Raw genomic sequence first — 14,353 nt, forward strand, 5'->3', positions numbered from 1 at the left:
AAATGTATTCTGATGCAGCACCCAATGCTTTTGCTGGGCTTTGATTGATTTGTTTTTTGTATTTAACCCCTTCCATGCTCATGATGGCTCTACGCCATCATGAGTCACGGTAGGCATGTGCTCATGACAGCGTGGAGCCGTCATGCCGCTGCCGTTTCTCCCACGCGGCGCTATTTCCCCGCCTGTGCGGGCTTTGTATGAGTGGGCGGGGTTGTGACGGAACCACTCCGTCATGAGCACATGCCGCTTGTGAGGCATGACTGCATGGAGCCGTCATGAGCGCTGAAGTGCCGGGCCCACCGCTTAGCCCCATGCGCAGCGGCGGAATTTGTGGCGCATGGAATGGGTTAATATATTATCAGATGTTGATTTTTGTTAGCACGATGTTACAAGTTTTGGTATTCTCGATGAAACACATTATTAAGGGGTTTTGGTAATTAATAGGCATGTGTTCCAGTGAATCTTAGTCTTAAGTTCAACTCAGCTGCTGGTAGATTCTTTGGGTGTGCATACGCTAGATTTTCTACAAGTCAGATCCTCAAATTTAATAAGGTAGGGCTCTGTATGTTTTAAAATCACTTCCGCTCACTCACGTCTTGAGATTCTGCATGGGCCATACCGCCCAAAGGTGAGTTCTGAACGGGTTGTTCACTAAGTACGTTTGCATGCCCTACAATAGCAGTTCTTAACCTGAGATCGCCACGAACACCTGCACTTCCTGATCCACACCGACCCCAATACCACCCTCAGAGGAACCCTCATCTACAGACCACCCGACCCGACCGCAATTCAGTGACTCCATCGCCGACTTCGTCAGCATGCACGCCCTTGCATCCACAGACTACATCCTTCTCGGAGACCTGAATTTCCACCTCGAGAACACCAACGACAGCAATTCCACCACCCTGCTCTACAACCTCGCCAACCCCTGACTCAAACAGCTCGTCACGACCCCCACCCACTCTGCCGGACACACGCTTGACCCCATCTTCTCCGCCAGCAGCCACGTCACCATCAACCACACCACTGAACTCCACTGGACCGACCACTGCTGCGTCCACTTCACCTTCGAGAAGTCTACCAAGCACCAGCGCACGCAACGGGCCCCCCTCCGCAGCTGGGTCAAAGTCACCGAAGAACAGTTTGTCACCACCCTCGCCCGAAACCCACCAACGGGCACTACCGACACCGACTCTGCCGCTATCAACCTCAGGCAATGGATCGGCGACTGCGCCAACACCCTTGCCCCGATCAAGAAACCCTCGAACAGACGCACCGACAGAAAAGCCATCTGGTTCACCACCGACCTCCAGGCTTCCGAGAAGAAGTGGCACCACGAACAGACAACGTACAGCAGCACAGCCTACAAGAGCGCCATCCGCAGACTCCACCAACTCATCCGAACCACCAAAAGGAACTCCTTTAAAGAGCGCATAGACAACAACGCACACAACAGCAAAGAGCTCTTCAACATTGTGAAGGAACTCTCGAACCCCAGCTCCAATGACATCCCCCATCGCAAGACCTCTGAGACTCCCTAGCCACCTTCTTCCACCGCAAGATCGCAGACATCCACGACAGCGTCAGCAACCAGGCCCCCCGTCAGACACAGACACCTCAGACTCATTGCCCCCAGCCACATCGACCCCCTGCTTTCCTGGACCCATGTCAACAACAAAGACACCATCAAAATCATGAACACCATCCACTCCGGCTCACCATCTGACCCCTTCCCGCATCACATCTTCAACAAAGCAAGCTCCACCATCGCACCCCATCTCTGCAAGATCATCAACAGCTCCTTTGAGACCGCCACCTTCCCGGAGATCTGGAAGCACGCCGAGATCAACGCCCTACTCAAGAAACCCAAGGCTGACCCCAAGGACCTCAAGAACTTCCGGCCCATCTCGCTCCTCCCGTTCAGTCATTGAGAAGATTGTCAACAAGCAACTGACCTCCTTCCTCGAGAAGAACAACATCCTGGATCCGTCCCAATCTGGATTCTGCAGCAACCACAGCAACAATACAGCCCTCATCGCCGCCACGACTACATCAGGGCCATGATGGACAACGGAGAAACCACGGCCCTCATTCTCCTGGACCTTTCGGGTGCCTTTAACACCGTCTGCCACCACATCCTCCGCACACGCCTCCACAAAGTAGGGATCCGCAACAAAGGACTGGACTGGACCACCTCCTTCCTCACCGGCAGAACCCAGAGTGTCCGCCTCCCCCATTCCGCTCTAAAGACACCAAGATCATCTGCGGCGTACCCCAAGGATCGTCCTTCAGCCCGACACTCTTCAACGTCTACATGGCACCGCTTGCCAACATTGTTCGATCGCACAACCTCAACATCATCTCATATGCCGACGACACCCAGCTGATCCTCTTCCTCACCAAGGCCCCACCACTGCCAAATCCAACCTCCACAAAGGAATGAAGGCCACTGCCGAATGGATGATGAACAGCTGCCTGAAACTGAACTCGGACAAGATGGAGGTATTCATCATCGGATCCACCCCCTCCACCTGGGACGACTCATGGTGGCTGGCCACACTAGGGGCTGCAACAATGCCCACTGACCACGCACGCAACCTGTGAGTCATCCTGGACTCCGCGTTGTCAATGACCCAGCAAGTAAACGCCATCTCCTCCTCCTGATTCAACACCCTCCGCATGCTCTGAAAGATCTACAGATGGATCCCCACCGGAACCAGAAGGACGGTCACCCAGGCCCTCGTCAGCAGCAGACTGGAGTACGACAACGCCCTCTACGCAGGAACCTCAGCCAAACTCCAGAAACGACTACAAGGCATACAGAACGCCTCCGCACACCTCATCCTCTACATTCCCCGCCACAGCCACATCACAGCCCACATGAAAGACCTGCACTGGCTCCCCGTCAACAAGGGGATCACCTTCAAGCTCCTCACCCACGCTTACAAAGCACCCTACAACACCGGCCCAGCCTACCTCAACAAACAACTCACTTTCTACAACCCAAACCACCAGCTTCGCTCCGCTGACCTCGCCACTGTCCCCCGCATCTGTCGAGCGACAGCGGGCGGCAGATCGTTCTCCCACTTCGCCGCAAGAATCTTTAACACCCTCCCCATCCGCCTATGTCAGACCCAGTACCCGCTGCCCTTCAGGAGACTCCTCAAGACCTGGCTGTTGGAGCAGTAGCAGCACCCTCCCTCCCCCCCCGCAGACTTGAGATCCATACGGGTAAGTAGTGTGCTCTACAAATGAACTGATTGATTGATTGATTGATTGAGGTCTGGGGTTCTCTGGGAGTTTATATCACCTACTCAGGTGGTCCAAAATAGCTTAGAATATTAAATGTAACATTTCAATTTCAGTGGGGGTCCCGGATTCTTATAATGATTCAGTGGGGGGTCCCTGGGTTCCAGTAATGATTAAGGGGGCGGGTGTCCACAGTAGCCTAAAGGTTTGAACCACTGCCCTAGAATGTTAGATTTGGTTCATTATCAGCAATGTAAACTGAGTGTGCAGAAAAAATGATGTGTCCAACCTACGACACATCATCGCCTGTAGATTCCTCAATTACAATGATCTATGCATCAGCCAGGAACAACTCTGCATTATGCTTCTTGATTCAGCAGCAGTTTATACATGTTTATGCTAAAGCCTAAGGGACTAATAACGAGTTTGGTGGTCCATAGGACCGCAAATTCACAGTGGAGGTGCAGTGGCAGTCAGGGACTGCTGCACCAGTGGTCCGACTGCCGTATTACAACTACGGTGGCCGGACCACATTACGACTGCCACAACCACTAGGGTTCTGCGCTTCCTGGCGTGGTAGTCTGAGGCCACAATATGCTTGGTGTTGCCTTTGCGCACCGCCAAGCATATTACAAGCTGGCTGACAGCTGAAAGGGTAGCGTAGAGTCAATAGGGGCCTTGTAGGCCACCCTGTTGCCTCAGAGCCTTTGGGATGCATGCAGTGGGGCACATAGTGTGCACCCCTGTCTGCATGCACCCCCTGTTCCAGCACGACATGGACTTTACAGTCCATGCCGTGCTGTAATGTGCTGTAGTTGACCCATGGCGTTGCCATTCTGAGTCTTTCTGATGAGCCTTTTTAAAGGCAGCACTGTGGGCCAGCCACCGTAATTCGGTGGGCGGGCGGTGGTCAACTTTGGTGGTGCAGGTGCGGGGTGGTGGCATGCCACAACGCCCCCTCACCGCCAGAGTCTTATTTGGGCCCTAAGTATTCAGTAATTATTTCATGTACAAATTCGCTTGAAATTTTTATTTGGAATAAAAGCTCTAAAGTAAGGTGAGTAATCCGTTGGATTTGTTATGTGGGCGATCCACACCCCATGGGTCTCGGGAGGGGGGTGGAGGCGAAAGTGGCACACCGCCCGCAACGCCAGGCACCCGTTCGGAACCTGTCTTCTCCCTCTGTCTTCTCCCTCTGTCCGGACCCCATGGATCCACAGGGTCCGGACAGCGGGAAAAGACAGGTGCCTTGCGTTGCGGGCGGTGTGCCACTTTCGCCTCCACCCCCCTCCCGAGACCCATGGGGCGTGGATCGCTCACATAACAAATCCAACAGGCTCCTCTGATTTAGAGGTAACCCCACAAACCTGTTGGTTTGTTTACACACATTTTTCACGGCTTTTTAACTTTCACGCCCTCAGGTTAGGGTGAGCCTTAGTGTGCCCATACCGCCGAGGTACACTTTCCCATGGTCCTGAAGAATGCTCAGTAAATTAAACGACAAGGGCAGAAACATGTCGACCCCACTTTGAGTGGAAATAGCCAAACAATTATTTTGGTAAATTTTCCTACACATAATTGTCAGATTGGCTACCAAATACATTTTTTTCGTAAGACACAATCTGGTCATTTTTAATCCTCACCACACTCACAACTACTTTCACAAAAACCAGCTCCGCAGTATTTATTTATTTATTTTATGTTCTTGTATCGCGCCTGAATAGACCCCCGAAGGGGTATCTCCGCGCTTTTGCCTGGTGAAGGAACATAGGATATACAGATTCGTGCTCAGAGGTGACTGAGTGGGGGAGGTGTGTTTTAACTATTAGTGAAAAGATATGTTTTGAGGGTTTTTCGGAAGGACATGTGGTTGGTGATTTGTTTTAGTGTCTGGGGGAGAGAGTTCCAAAGAACGGGACCTGTGTGTGCCAGGGCACAACCCCCCTCTCTGGATTTTTTTATTCTTGGTACCTGCAACAGCTGAAGGTTGCTTGAGCGTAGTGATCGCCCAGGGACATAGGGTTGAAAGGTATTAGTCAGGTATTTAGGCCCTGTGCCTATCAGACATTTATGGATGGAGCATAGAATTTTAAATTTAGCGCGTTGCCGCACGGGAAGCCAGTGTAGTTCAGTAAGCAGAGGGCGGGAGGGAGTTCTAGGTGGGGCATTAAGAACTAGCCTTGCCGCCGTATTTTGGACTACTTGCAGTTTGTTAAATTGGCCTTCGTTAGTTGATAAAAGGAGGCCATTGCAGTAGTCCAATCTGCTTATAACTAAAGCCTGAACTAAGGTCTTTCTGTGTGTGTCTGGGAGGTATGGGAACACTCTTCTCAGAAGACCAATGTCCCGGAAACATGTACCGGCGACTTGGTTAACATGATCTTTAAATGTACGGGCTTGGTCGAATAGCACCCCCAAGTTTTTCACGGTCTGTTTCGGAATGGGGACAGGTCCTAGTTCTAGAGGCCACCACTCATCTGACCATAGTTTCCCTGCATCACCAAACAGTAATACTTCTGTTTTGCCAACATTACATTGAAGGCAGTTCTTGGCCATCCACTCTGATACTGCCCTCATTCCATCTGCAAAGGATTGTTTTAAGGCAGGTGTAAAGGTTTTGAAAGGGAACAGAAGTTGGGTGTCGTCGGCGTATGACACCGGGGTGAACCCAAAGGACCTCACTAAGTCGGCCAGGGGGGCCACGTACACATTAAATAATGTGGGGCTTAGGCATGAGCCCTGTGGCACTCCCCTGGTGAGCTCCCTAGAGATGGATTTGTGGGAGCCCAGCCTGACTTCTTGAGAGCGGCCAGAGAGAAAACTCTCCATCCAGGACAGAGCCGCACCCCCCAATCCCACTACCCTCAGACGACCGAGAAGCACTTCGTGAGACACCGTATCAAAGGCAGCGGATAAGTCCAACAGCACCAGAATCATAGACCCCCCATCATCCAGTGTCATCCTGATGTTGTTGGTCACTGCTAGGAGGGCTGATTCGGTGCTGTGGTTTGGCCTGAACCCAGATTGTGATTGGTCCATTCCATCCGTTGCCTCAATATGATTTGATAGGTGGGTGTTAACATGCTTCTCAGTCATCTTCCCTATGTGTGGTAGAAGGGAGATGGGCCGCAGGTTAGGGAGGTCTGTCCAGGGAGAGGCCGACTTTTTCCTTATTGGGTTCACCACCACCACCTTCCATTCCCTTGGGACTTGACCTTCAGTCAGTGAGATGTTCATCACTGACTGTATGGAGGGTCCCAGGAGGGTGATCAGAGGGGAGAGCATTTTAGCTGGAAGGAGGTCGTTGGGAGACCCAGTTTTTATATGGTTGATGAGGGGTGGTAGATCAAGATCGCTAACTGGTGGGAAAGAGAGTAGTGATTTTTTATTCTGAATTGGCAGACCTATAGGGAGGGGGAACGTGATTCCAGCACCGTTGGACGCTAGGTTTTTGTTATAGATGAGGTTGATTTTGTCCTCAAAGAACATAGAAATCTCATTACAGAGTACTTGGGAGAATTCATCGGGGCTCTCGCTAGCTGTGGGTTTTACAAAACTCTGTAGTATTTTGAACAGCTCCCTTGGACAATTGCCTGCCTCTGCTAATTGTGAGGAAAGACTGTTCTTCCTAGCTTGCTTTATGTTTTTGTAGTAGGTTGACTGGGCCTTTTGATAGATTATCCTTTCCTCCTCAGTTTTTGATTTCCTCCATGCTTTTTCTAGACGCCTGCATTTCTGTTTCTCTGTTCTAAGATCAGAGGAATACCATTTTTCTTGCTTAGTTGGAAGATATTGTTTGTGAGGTTTTAGTGGGGCCAGAGTGTCGATGGCTAATTTTAGCGAATTGTTGAGTTTTCCTAATGCAGTGTCAGCTGTGTCTTCATCAGTGAATATGGGTTGTATCCATTTATCCCGCAAATTTTCCACTGATATTTTGTGCCATTGACGGCGCAATATTGGCGGGAACAGTGTTTTGTGCAAAGGTTTTGTAGGGCCAGTCAACAGGAAAAACTCTATCAAAAAGTGATCGGACCAGAGGATTTCTTTGGCCGGGAGGCATTGTATTTTTGTACAGTTGGAAAATAGAGAGTCTAGGGTGTGGCCACCTATGTGGGTAGCACCGGTATTTATTATTTTTAACCCTAGGTTAGACAGATCTGCTGTAAGTGAAATCGTTTCAGGGTGTGCCGGATTATCCATGTGTATATTCAAATCTCCAAGGAGGATAAAGTCCTCCTTGGCTTTAAAATGTGGGGCTAAAAGCTCCAGCAGGGATAGGGCAAAGTCAGGTTTGGATCCTGGAGGGCGGTAAACCAGAGCGCCTTTCCAAAAGGTGTGACCCTCCGTTTTGATTTTGAAGATCATTATTTCCAAATGGGGACTTGACCTTTGATCTATGATTGTTACATTGAATGTATCCTTATATATGATGGCTAAGCCACCACCAGTTTTGATTGTTCGGTCAAAGTGAATAATTTTGTAGCCTGAGGGGACCCCTAGAGTAATAGCTGTGACTGTGTGGGGTTTCATCCATGTCTCGGTGAGAAAACATGTGTCAGGCTGCATGGTGTTGATGAGATCCCATACCTCTGTTTGATGTTTTGGGAGGGACCGGACATTTAAAAAGAAACATTTTAATCCCTCTTTTTTGGGAGCATTGCTTTTTGCACTCATCCTGACGGGTAGGGATTGAAAGCGGCATGTTAGGCATGAGAAGCAACCCTCAAGTTGGAAACAGGGAATGTGTGTGCCGCAATTTTCTCTTGGTTGTAGACCACGAAGAGTTTTGGCAGAGTATGTAATATTTCTGGTACCTGCAATGCCTGCGTGGTTGGTTGGTGAGACCATAGCCCCTATGCCTCGTCCTGTCGCGGACGGGCGCAGACGGGCAGCTCTTTGGCTGGTCTTCGGCGTCGCTGCGGCGCCGCTGCGCGCGTCCGCTGCGCGCTAGTGGGGGGCGATGGCTAAATAGGCCAGCAAAACGCAACCACTAGAGCGCTAAGCGCTCAGGAAGTGCCCCAACAGGAAGTGCCTGGCTCTCCCTGACCCGCCCTCCGCGCAACGGTATTGGCTACCGCGTCGGAACGGGGCGGGCAGGAGTCAAAGACGAGCACAGGCTTCCTTCAAGTGACTGTTTCCTCCCCCCTTGTAATCAGGAACGAAGGAAATACTGGAAACGACCAGCAAATGAGGTGTTGGTTCAGTGAGTGTAAGTGAAGTGGTTTTAAATTTTAAAATGTACAGGAAAAGTAAAATTGTTCCGTTTTCAATATGCAAATAGCAACATCGTTTTTAACTCAACAAATGTTTTAAAATATACTCAAGCAGGTAATTTCCTTACACTCGCATACATCAATATTTGGGCTCAGCGTGAGGCACGATAATAGTTACCTTCAGCAGACAAGCGGAACGGGGACTCTGCCACCGTCACCCTTCCGCAGCCTGCTGTTTGATTGGGCTCCGCCTAAATAGGCCAGCAAAACGCAACCACTAGAGCGCTAAGCGCTCAGGAAGTGCCCCAACAGGAAGTGCCTGGCTCTCCCTGACCCGCCCTCCGCGCAACGGTATTGGCTACCGCGTCGTAACGCGGCGGGCAGGAGTCAAAGACGAGCACAGGCTTCCTTCAAGTGACTGTTTCCTCCCCCCTTGTAATCAGGAACGAAGGAAATACTGGAAACGACCAGCAAATGAGGTGTTGGTTCAGTGAGTGTAAGTGAAGTGGTTTTAAATTTTAAAATGTACAGGAAAAGTAAAATTGTTCCGTTTTCAATATGCAAATAGCAACATCGTTTTTAACTCAACAAATGTTTTAAAATATACTCAAGCAGGTAATTTCCTTACACTCGCATACATCAATATTTGGGCTCAGCGTGAGGCACGATAATAGTTACCTTCAGCAGACAAGCGGAACGGGGACTCTGCCACCGTCACCCTTCCGCAGTAAACCTGGCGTCGTAGCACACCGGGGAGGCATTTGGCTTCACCCGGTGGGGCCCAATGATGAAGCATGTCACCAACCAGGGTGGTGAGTGAGGACCTTCTACACAAATCCAATTGATTTGCACACTCTGTTCCATGCTCTGCATCTCTCTCCTTTTTGTGAACCTACATTCTTTCGTTGTTTATACAAGTCTAATCAGGGGGACCAAGACTATTCAGGTATTCTGGTCCTGTGTTGTGCAGGGCTTTGCATGTGTGTGTGAGAAGTTTGAAATGGCTGCGCTTGTGAATGGGGATTTAGCATGATCAGAAATGTATGGCTTGCATAAAAGATTTGACCAGTAGTTTTGGGAAGCACAAGAATGTTTTCATGGGGCCCCTGCAGCAGCAGTAAAAGGTAACAGTCTTATTTAGATCCATCCGCTGCTTGATAACTGCACTCAACTTTTGGAATTGTGCAATCAATCAAATCATCTCTTTGCTCTCTGCTTTTCTCTCTTTTGAAACCATCCATGCATTTCGTCTCCAATACCCCCTTTTCCAATGACACAGCCATCAAGGTAGCCTCTAGGAAAAATATCGGAGTACACTGTGACATCAGGCTTATGGCCTTATTCAGAGTTGTGCCAACTACACAATGGCGGCTTTCCTGCCTGCCTCATTAAGAGTACATTTGTGTCAATGGCACTCTAAATAAAATGACTGGGGCATCCAACACTTTTTGACAGATTTCCAGCTCCACCAAACTGTAACTAAGGCTCTTAGTCTCATCTTCATTACTACCCCTGTTGCATCAACTTCTAACATCAAGCTCAACATTTGCATCATTTGGCCTCACCTTCTATTCTGTTCACCAAAAACATGTTGATCTTCCTTATTACTGCACTGGAGAAAATCCATTAATCCAGCTTCATTTTCATTTTTTTGGAAACTTATGTTTTTCATATGTAGCTGGTTAACAATTAAGTCGAAACCTAGAATTTTTCCTATCTGCCCCGGTTAATCCTTTCTCCTTTCATCTGTTAGGATTCCTTCTGCTTTGTTTCTAATTTGAAGCATTAATCTTGTGCTTATCATATGCATTTGTTTTACTTTGCGACCTACACTAAAGTTGAGAGGAAAGTTTAAAAACATTTTTGGGGGTACACATTGATTTGCGTTATCATTTCTTTGTTTCCTCTTGTACATTGTGTGGTTAGCGCACTCTGATTTTTGTGCATGTTCTACTTAACATTTGTTTTGAATATTTTTCAATGTTTTTTGGTGGTCAGTCCATTATGGCTTCTTGCTGTCTATCGAATGCAGTCCTTGTGTTTAAAATGTACGGGTCTTTGGTTTCCTGGCCAGTTATGCTGACTCTGTTCTATGGATTGCGTTTTGGCTTTGTTTTCTCCAACCCCATCTCAGATGATTCAGGAACTCTTTTCCAAGTTTGGGGCTTAGCGGCTTCACTTTCACTTGGCTTAGGTTCACTGTAAACCACCTTTACGAAGATAGTGACTATTCATGGCTTTTATATATGTAGCCTGAATGTCATTTAGCCTTGAATAATACTAAAACACTGCATGTTCCTTTTCGAATTAGTGGGTCGCTATACCTTCTGAGAATCTCTTTGAATACCTGTACTGTGAGCAGAAATATAACACTTGAGAGAGCTGTACTAAAGAAGACTTTGCATGCTGCTTTTCCCTCTTTCCAATTTTCCTACATCCTGTTCGAGCCTGGCTGGTGCATCTTTGTTACGAACAGGGACAAGCCAGAAGGAGCCATATTACTTTCTGCGCTGCTTTACTCTCTTTCTCCCTCGTCCTCTTTGCTACGGTCAGGGCACAGTCTGGAGGGGGTGTGACTGATTGTTATTAGAACTTAACTGGTAACACTTGCAAATCCATACAACAGTCACCCAATGTGTACAACATCATTTCAGGCACACCCACAAGCGCAACACCACAGCTGCATTGCAGAATCTAACATCAGCAACTTTATATTTATTTCCATTCCATTACTTTATTTCAGTCTCATGGACCATAAAAGTAATTTAATCATACAATTTCACGAGAGGGGATATACACAAGTGGATCATAAATAATACATAACCATACAAAAAAGTGTCCCAGTGAAAGAGGAAAAGAACTGTACAGTTGACGAGGATAAAATGCATTTTAGATTCTTCTTGTGTCACAAGTTTAAAAACATAATTCATCAGAAGCTATTATCAATAAAACTGCTAGAAATGTAGGAATAGGTACAAAGGTAAAAGATAAAACAAATAATTTAGGTATCTAGGGCCATAATTATTGGTTTAAAATAAGTCCAACGTACACGCCACATTGAATTTAAAAAACGAGATACGGCAAAAACGATGTGGCCCTGAGTGACGTACTTTAAGACTCTGAAAACCTCAGCACAATGTGCGAAGCCTAGGTTCCTGCGGAGTTGGATTAATTGCAGTAATTGCAGAACGTGAAGTATTTGCAAATAATATTGAGAAGAGCCAGGTGTTGCCATATCAAGTGACTACACCACTATCTCTTGTGTCATGGAATATAGCAGGCATAGCAAATAAAATAACCATACCAGAGTGGGGGGACTTCATTGATCAATTTGATATAATCATGCTCCAAGAAACCTGGTCAGTGACTCCAACTTTTCGACTGGGGTATTTAAAATTCCATATGTCAGCAACTAGAAATCGTTTGGGACGCCCCTCAGGAGGCTTGTTAATTTGGGTTCGTCAATCATTGAATTGTTCCATAAAACAAAGACCCGCACCTTCCAATGATATCATAGCTCTTGATATCAGTTGGGAAAACGGCCATGAACTTGTCTTATATAATGTTTATGCCAGGGGAGTTGGCAGTGGCAAATCCTCAGAGGTCGTAACAATCTTGGAGGAGAATATAGAAGTGATAATAGTAAAATCTCATGTAATAGTAGGCGGAGATTTTAATGCCACCTTTGAACCTCTGGGCGAAGAGGACAGGACTTTATCTGAAGAGGAGGATGTGAAGTGGGGTATACCCCAGTTAGAGGTGCCTGTTATTAAAAAATGGAGTTCAGTGGCAATTCAGCTAAAGAGTCTCTGCCTAGCAAAAGGTTTAAGAGCAGTAAATGGGCGTTCGCCCTCTGATTTAGAAGGGAATAACACGTTTGATAATGGCCGAGCAGCTAGTAGAATTGACTATTTACTACTGGATGTAAGGGCCTGGAATAAAATGGTAGATATGGTCGTGGAAAAGAGATTAGAAAGTGACCACAACCCTCTATGCCTGACCCTTAACCCCTATAATGAGAGTATAGTGTCTACTAATATAAATGAAATGGTCACGCAAGATGTTGTTTGTTCAAACAACCAACGACATCTGAAATGGAGAATGTTATTAGAAGATCCAGTAAAACTCGAGACTCTCAAAAAAATAGTAGTCGATGAAGTAAATAACATTAAGTCCCACTGTGGAAAGCCCAACTTTCAAGATTATATGATGGAGGCACATAAATACCTCTTTTGTAACATCCAAAGCTTTTTTATTAAAACAGCAAATTCAAATAAAACCAAAAAAGAACAACCCAGGCAAGGATGGTATGATAAGAGTTGCAGGTTGGCACGACTCAATTTAAGTACAGAATTGAGAGCAGGCAATGCCATAGCAGTTAGGAGGGCTAGGGATAATTATAGGCAGACTCAGAAGCAGGCTAGGAAACGTTGGGATGAGGAATGCTGGCAGGACTTGAAGGAGGCCTGTGCCGCCAAGGACTCTAAGCGATTCTGGTCCCTGGTAAAATGGGAAAGGGGAGGGATAGCTGCTCAGCCACAAAACCACGTAGCTAAACATGAATGGACTGAGTTTTTCCAACCACAGTATGCTCGAAACCTAGCCTACATCTCCATTGAACCCCCATCACCTGTCTATTTCAAACTCGAAATTTTTAACGAAATGGATGTTAGTAAAGCATTGGATTGTATAGCGGGGGGAAAAGCCCCTGGTATGGATGGAATTCCGGCTGATATATTCCTATCGGACCGGAAATCCTGGTGTACCTATTTTAAAATGCTGGCCAATGCTGTAGCGATGGGAGGGGAGGTACCTGCATCTTGGAAGGGAGCAGAAATTATCCCCATATTTAAAAAAGGGGACAAAACCCTAGCCAAAAATACAGACCTATTAGTTTAATCGACACAGCCCAAAAACTAATGGGGCGCCTAGTCCAAAACAAACTGCAGCAATGGATTGATGAAGGGGACATACTTTCACCCTATCAGGCAGGGTTTCGCCCCCTGACTAGTAGTGTTGACCAAGTACTATACTTCATAACCATCTATTGGAGAAATGTCACACTAAAAAAGGGGTCATTGTATGCCGTTTTTGTGGATCTCAAAGCAGCGTTTGATCTGGTCCCTAGAGAAAAATTGTGGCAGACCCTGGCTGATGTAGGACTAAGCCAGGAACTCCTTACCCTCCTAGTTCGCCTCCATGAAAATAATTTTGCCAAAATTAGGTGGGGCAAGCAGGGAGAAGTTACAGACCCATTTCCAGTAGAACGAGGGGTAAGACAAGGATGTGTCTTGGCACCAACATTATTCTCAATTTATATAAATGGCACAGTTGATCATCTAAAGGGACTCTCAAGTGATGCCCCATTCATAGCAGGCTCCCGTGTCCCCGTCCTTATGTTTGCGGACGACACGCTTTTACTTTCACGTACACCGAGCGGTCTTCAAAAAGTGGTAGACGCCTTTGGAGAATTTTGTGACAATAGGGGTCTTGAATTGAATACCACGAAAACTAAATTTATGTGCCTAAATCAACACTCCACTTTTAAAGGTGTAATAAAATACAAAGGTATTCCCCTAGAGAAAGTGGATGCTTTTTCTTATTTAGGTATCATCTTACAGGGTAACATGAAGTGGAAATCGCACATAAATACGACAGTTTTGAAGTTTAACCAGCTCGCAGGCGCAGTTGCTCTAAAACATCGAGCCTCGTTAACTAAGCCGGTAAATTGTGCACTTGAAATTTATAATATGAAAGTATTGGGCGCTTGTTTATATGGTTCTGAATTATGGGGGTTTTCAAATTTGGGAGAGCTTGGACGTGCAGAAAATAGATTCTTGCGAGGGCTTGTAACGGTCCCCCAAAGCACACCCACAATTCCATTGAAATTG

At 47.1% G+C, this 14,353-nt stretch overlaps 1 protein-coding gene across 1 annotated transcript in view; it reads left to right on the forward strand.

The window, feature by feature from the left end:
- Nucleotides 1-14,353, forward strand: part of HELB (DNA helicase B) — a 362,767-nt gene that overhangs the window by 74,337 nt on the left and 274,077 nt on the right. The gene's annotated exons all lie outside the window — the stretch shown is intronic.

This window comes from Lissotriton helveticus, chromosome 1_1 (genome assembly GCF_964261635.1).
Source record: "Lissotriton helveticus chromosome 1_1, aLisHel1.1, whole genome shotgun sequence".
Classification (NCBI taxonomy): domain Eukaryota; kingdom Metazoa; phylum Chordata; class Amphibia; order Caudata; family Salamandridae; genus Lissotriton; species Lissotriton helveticus.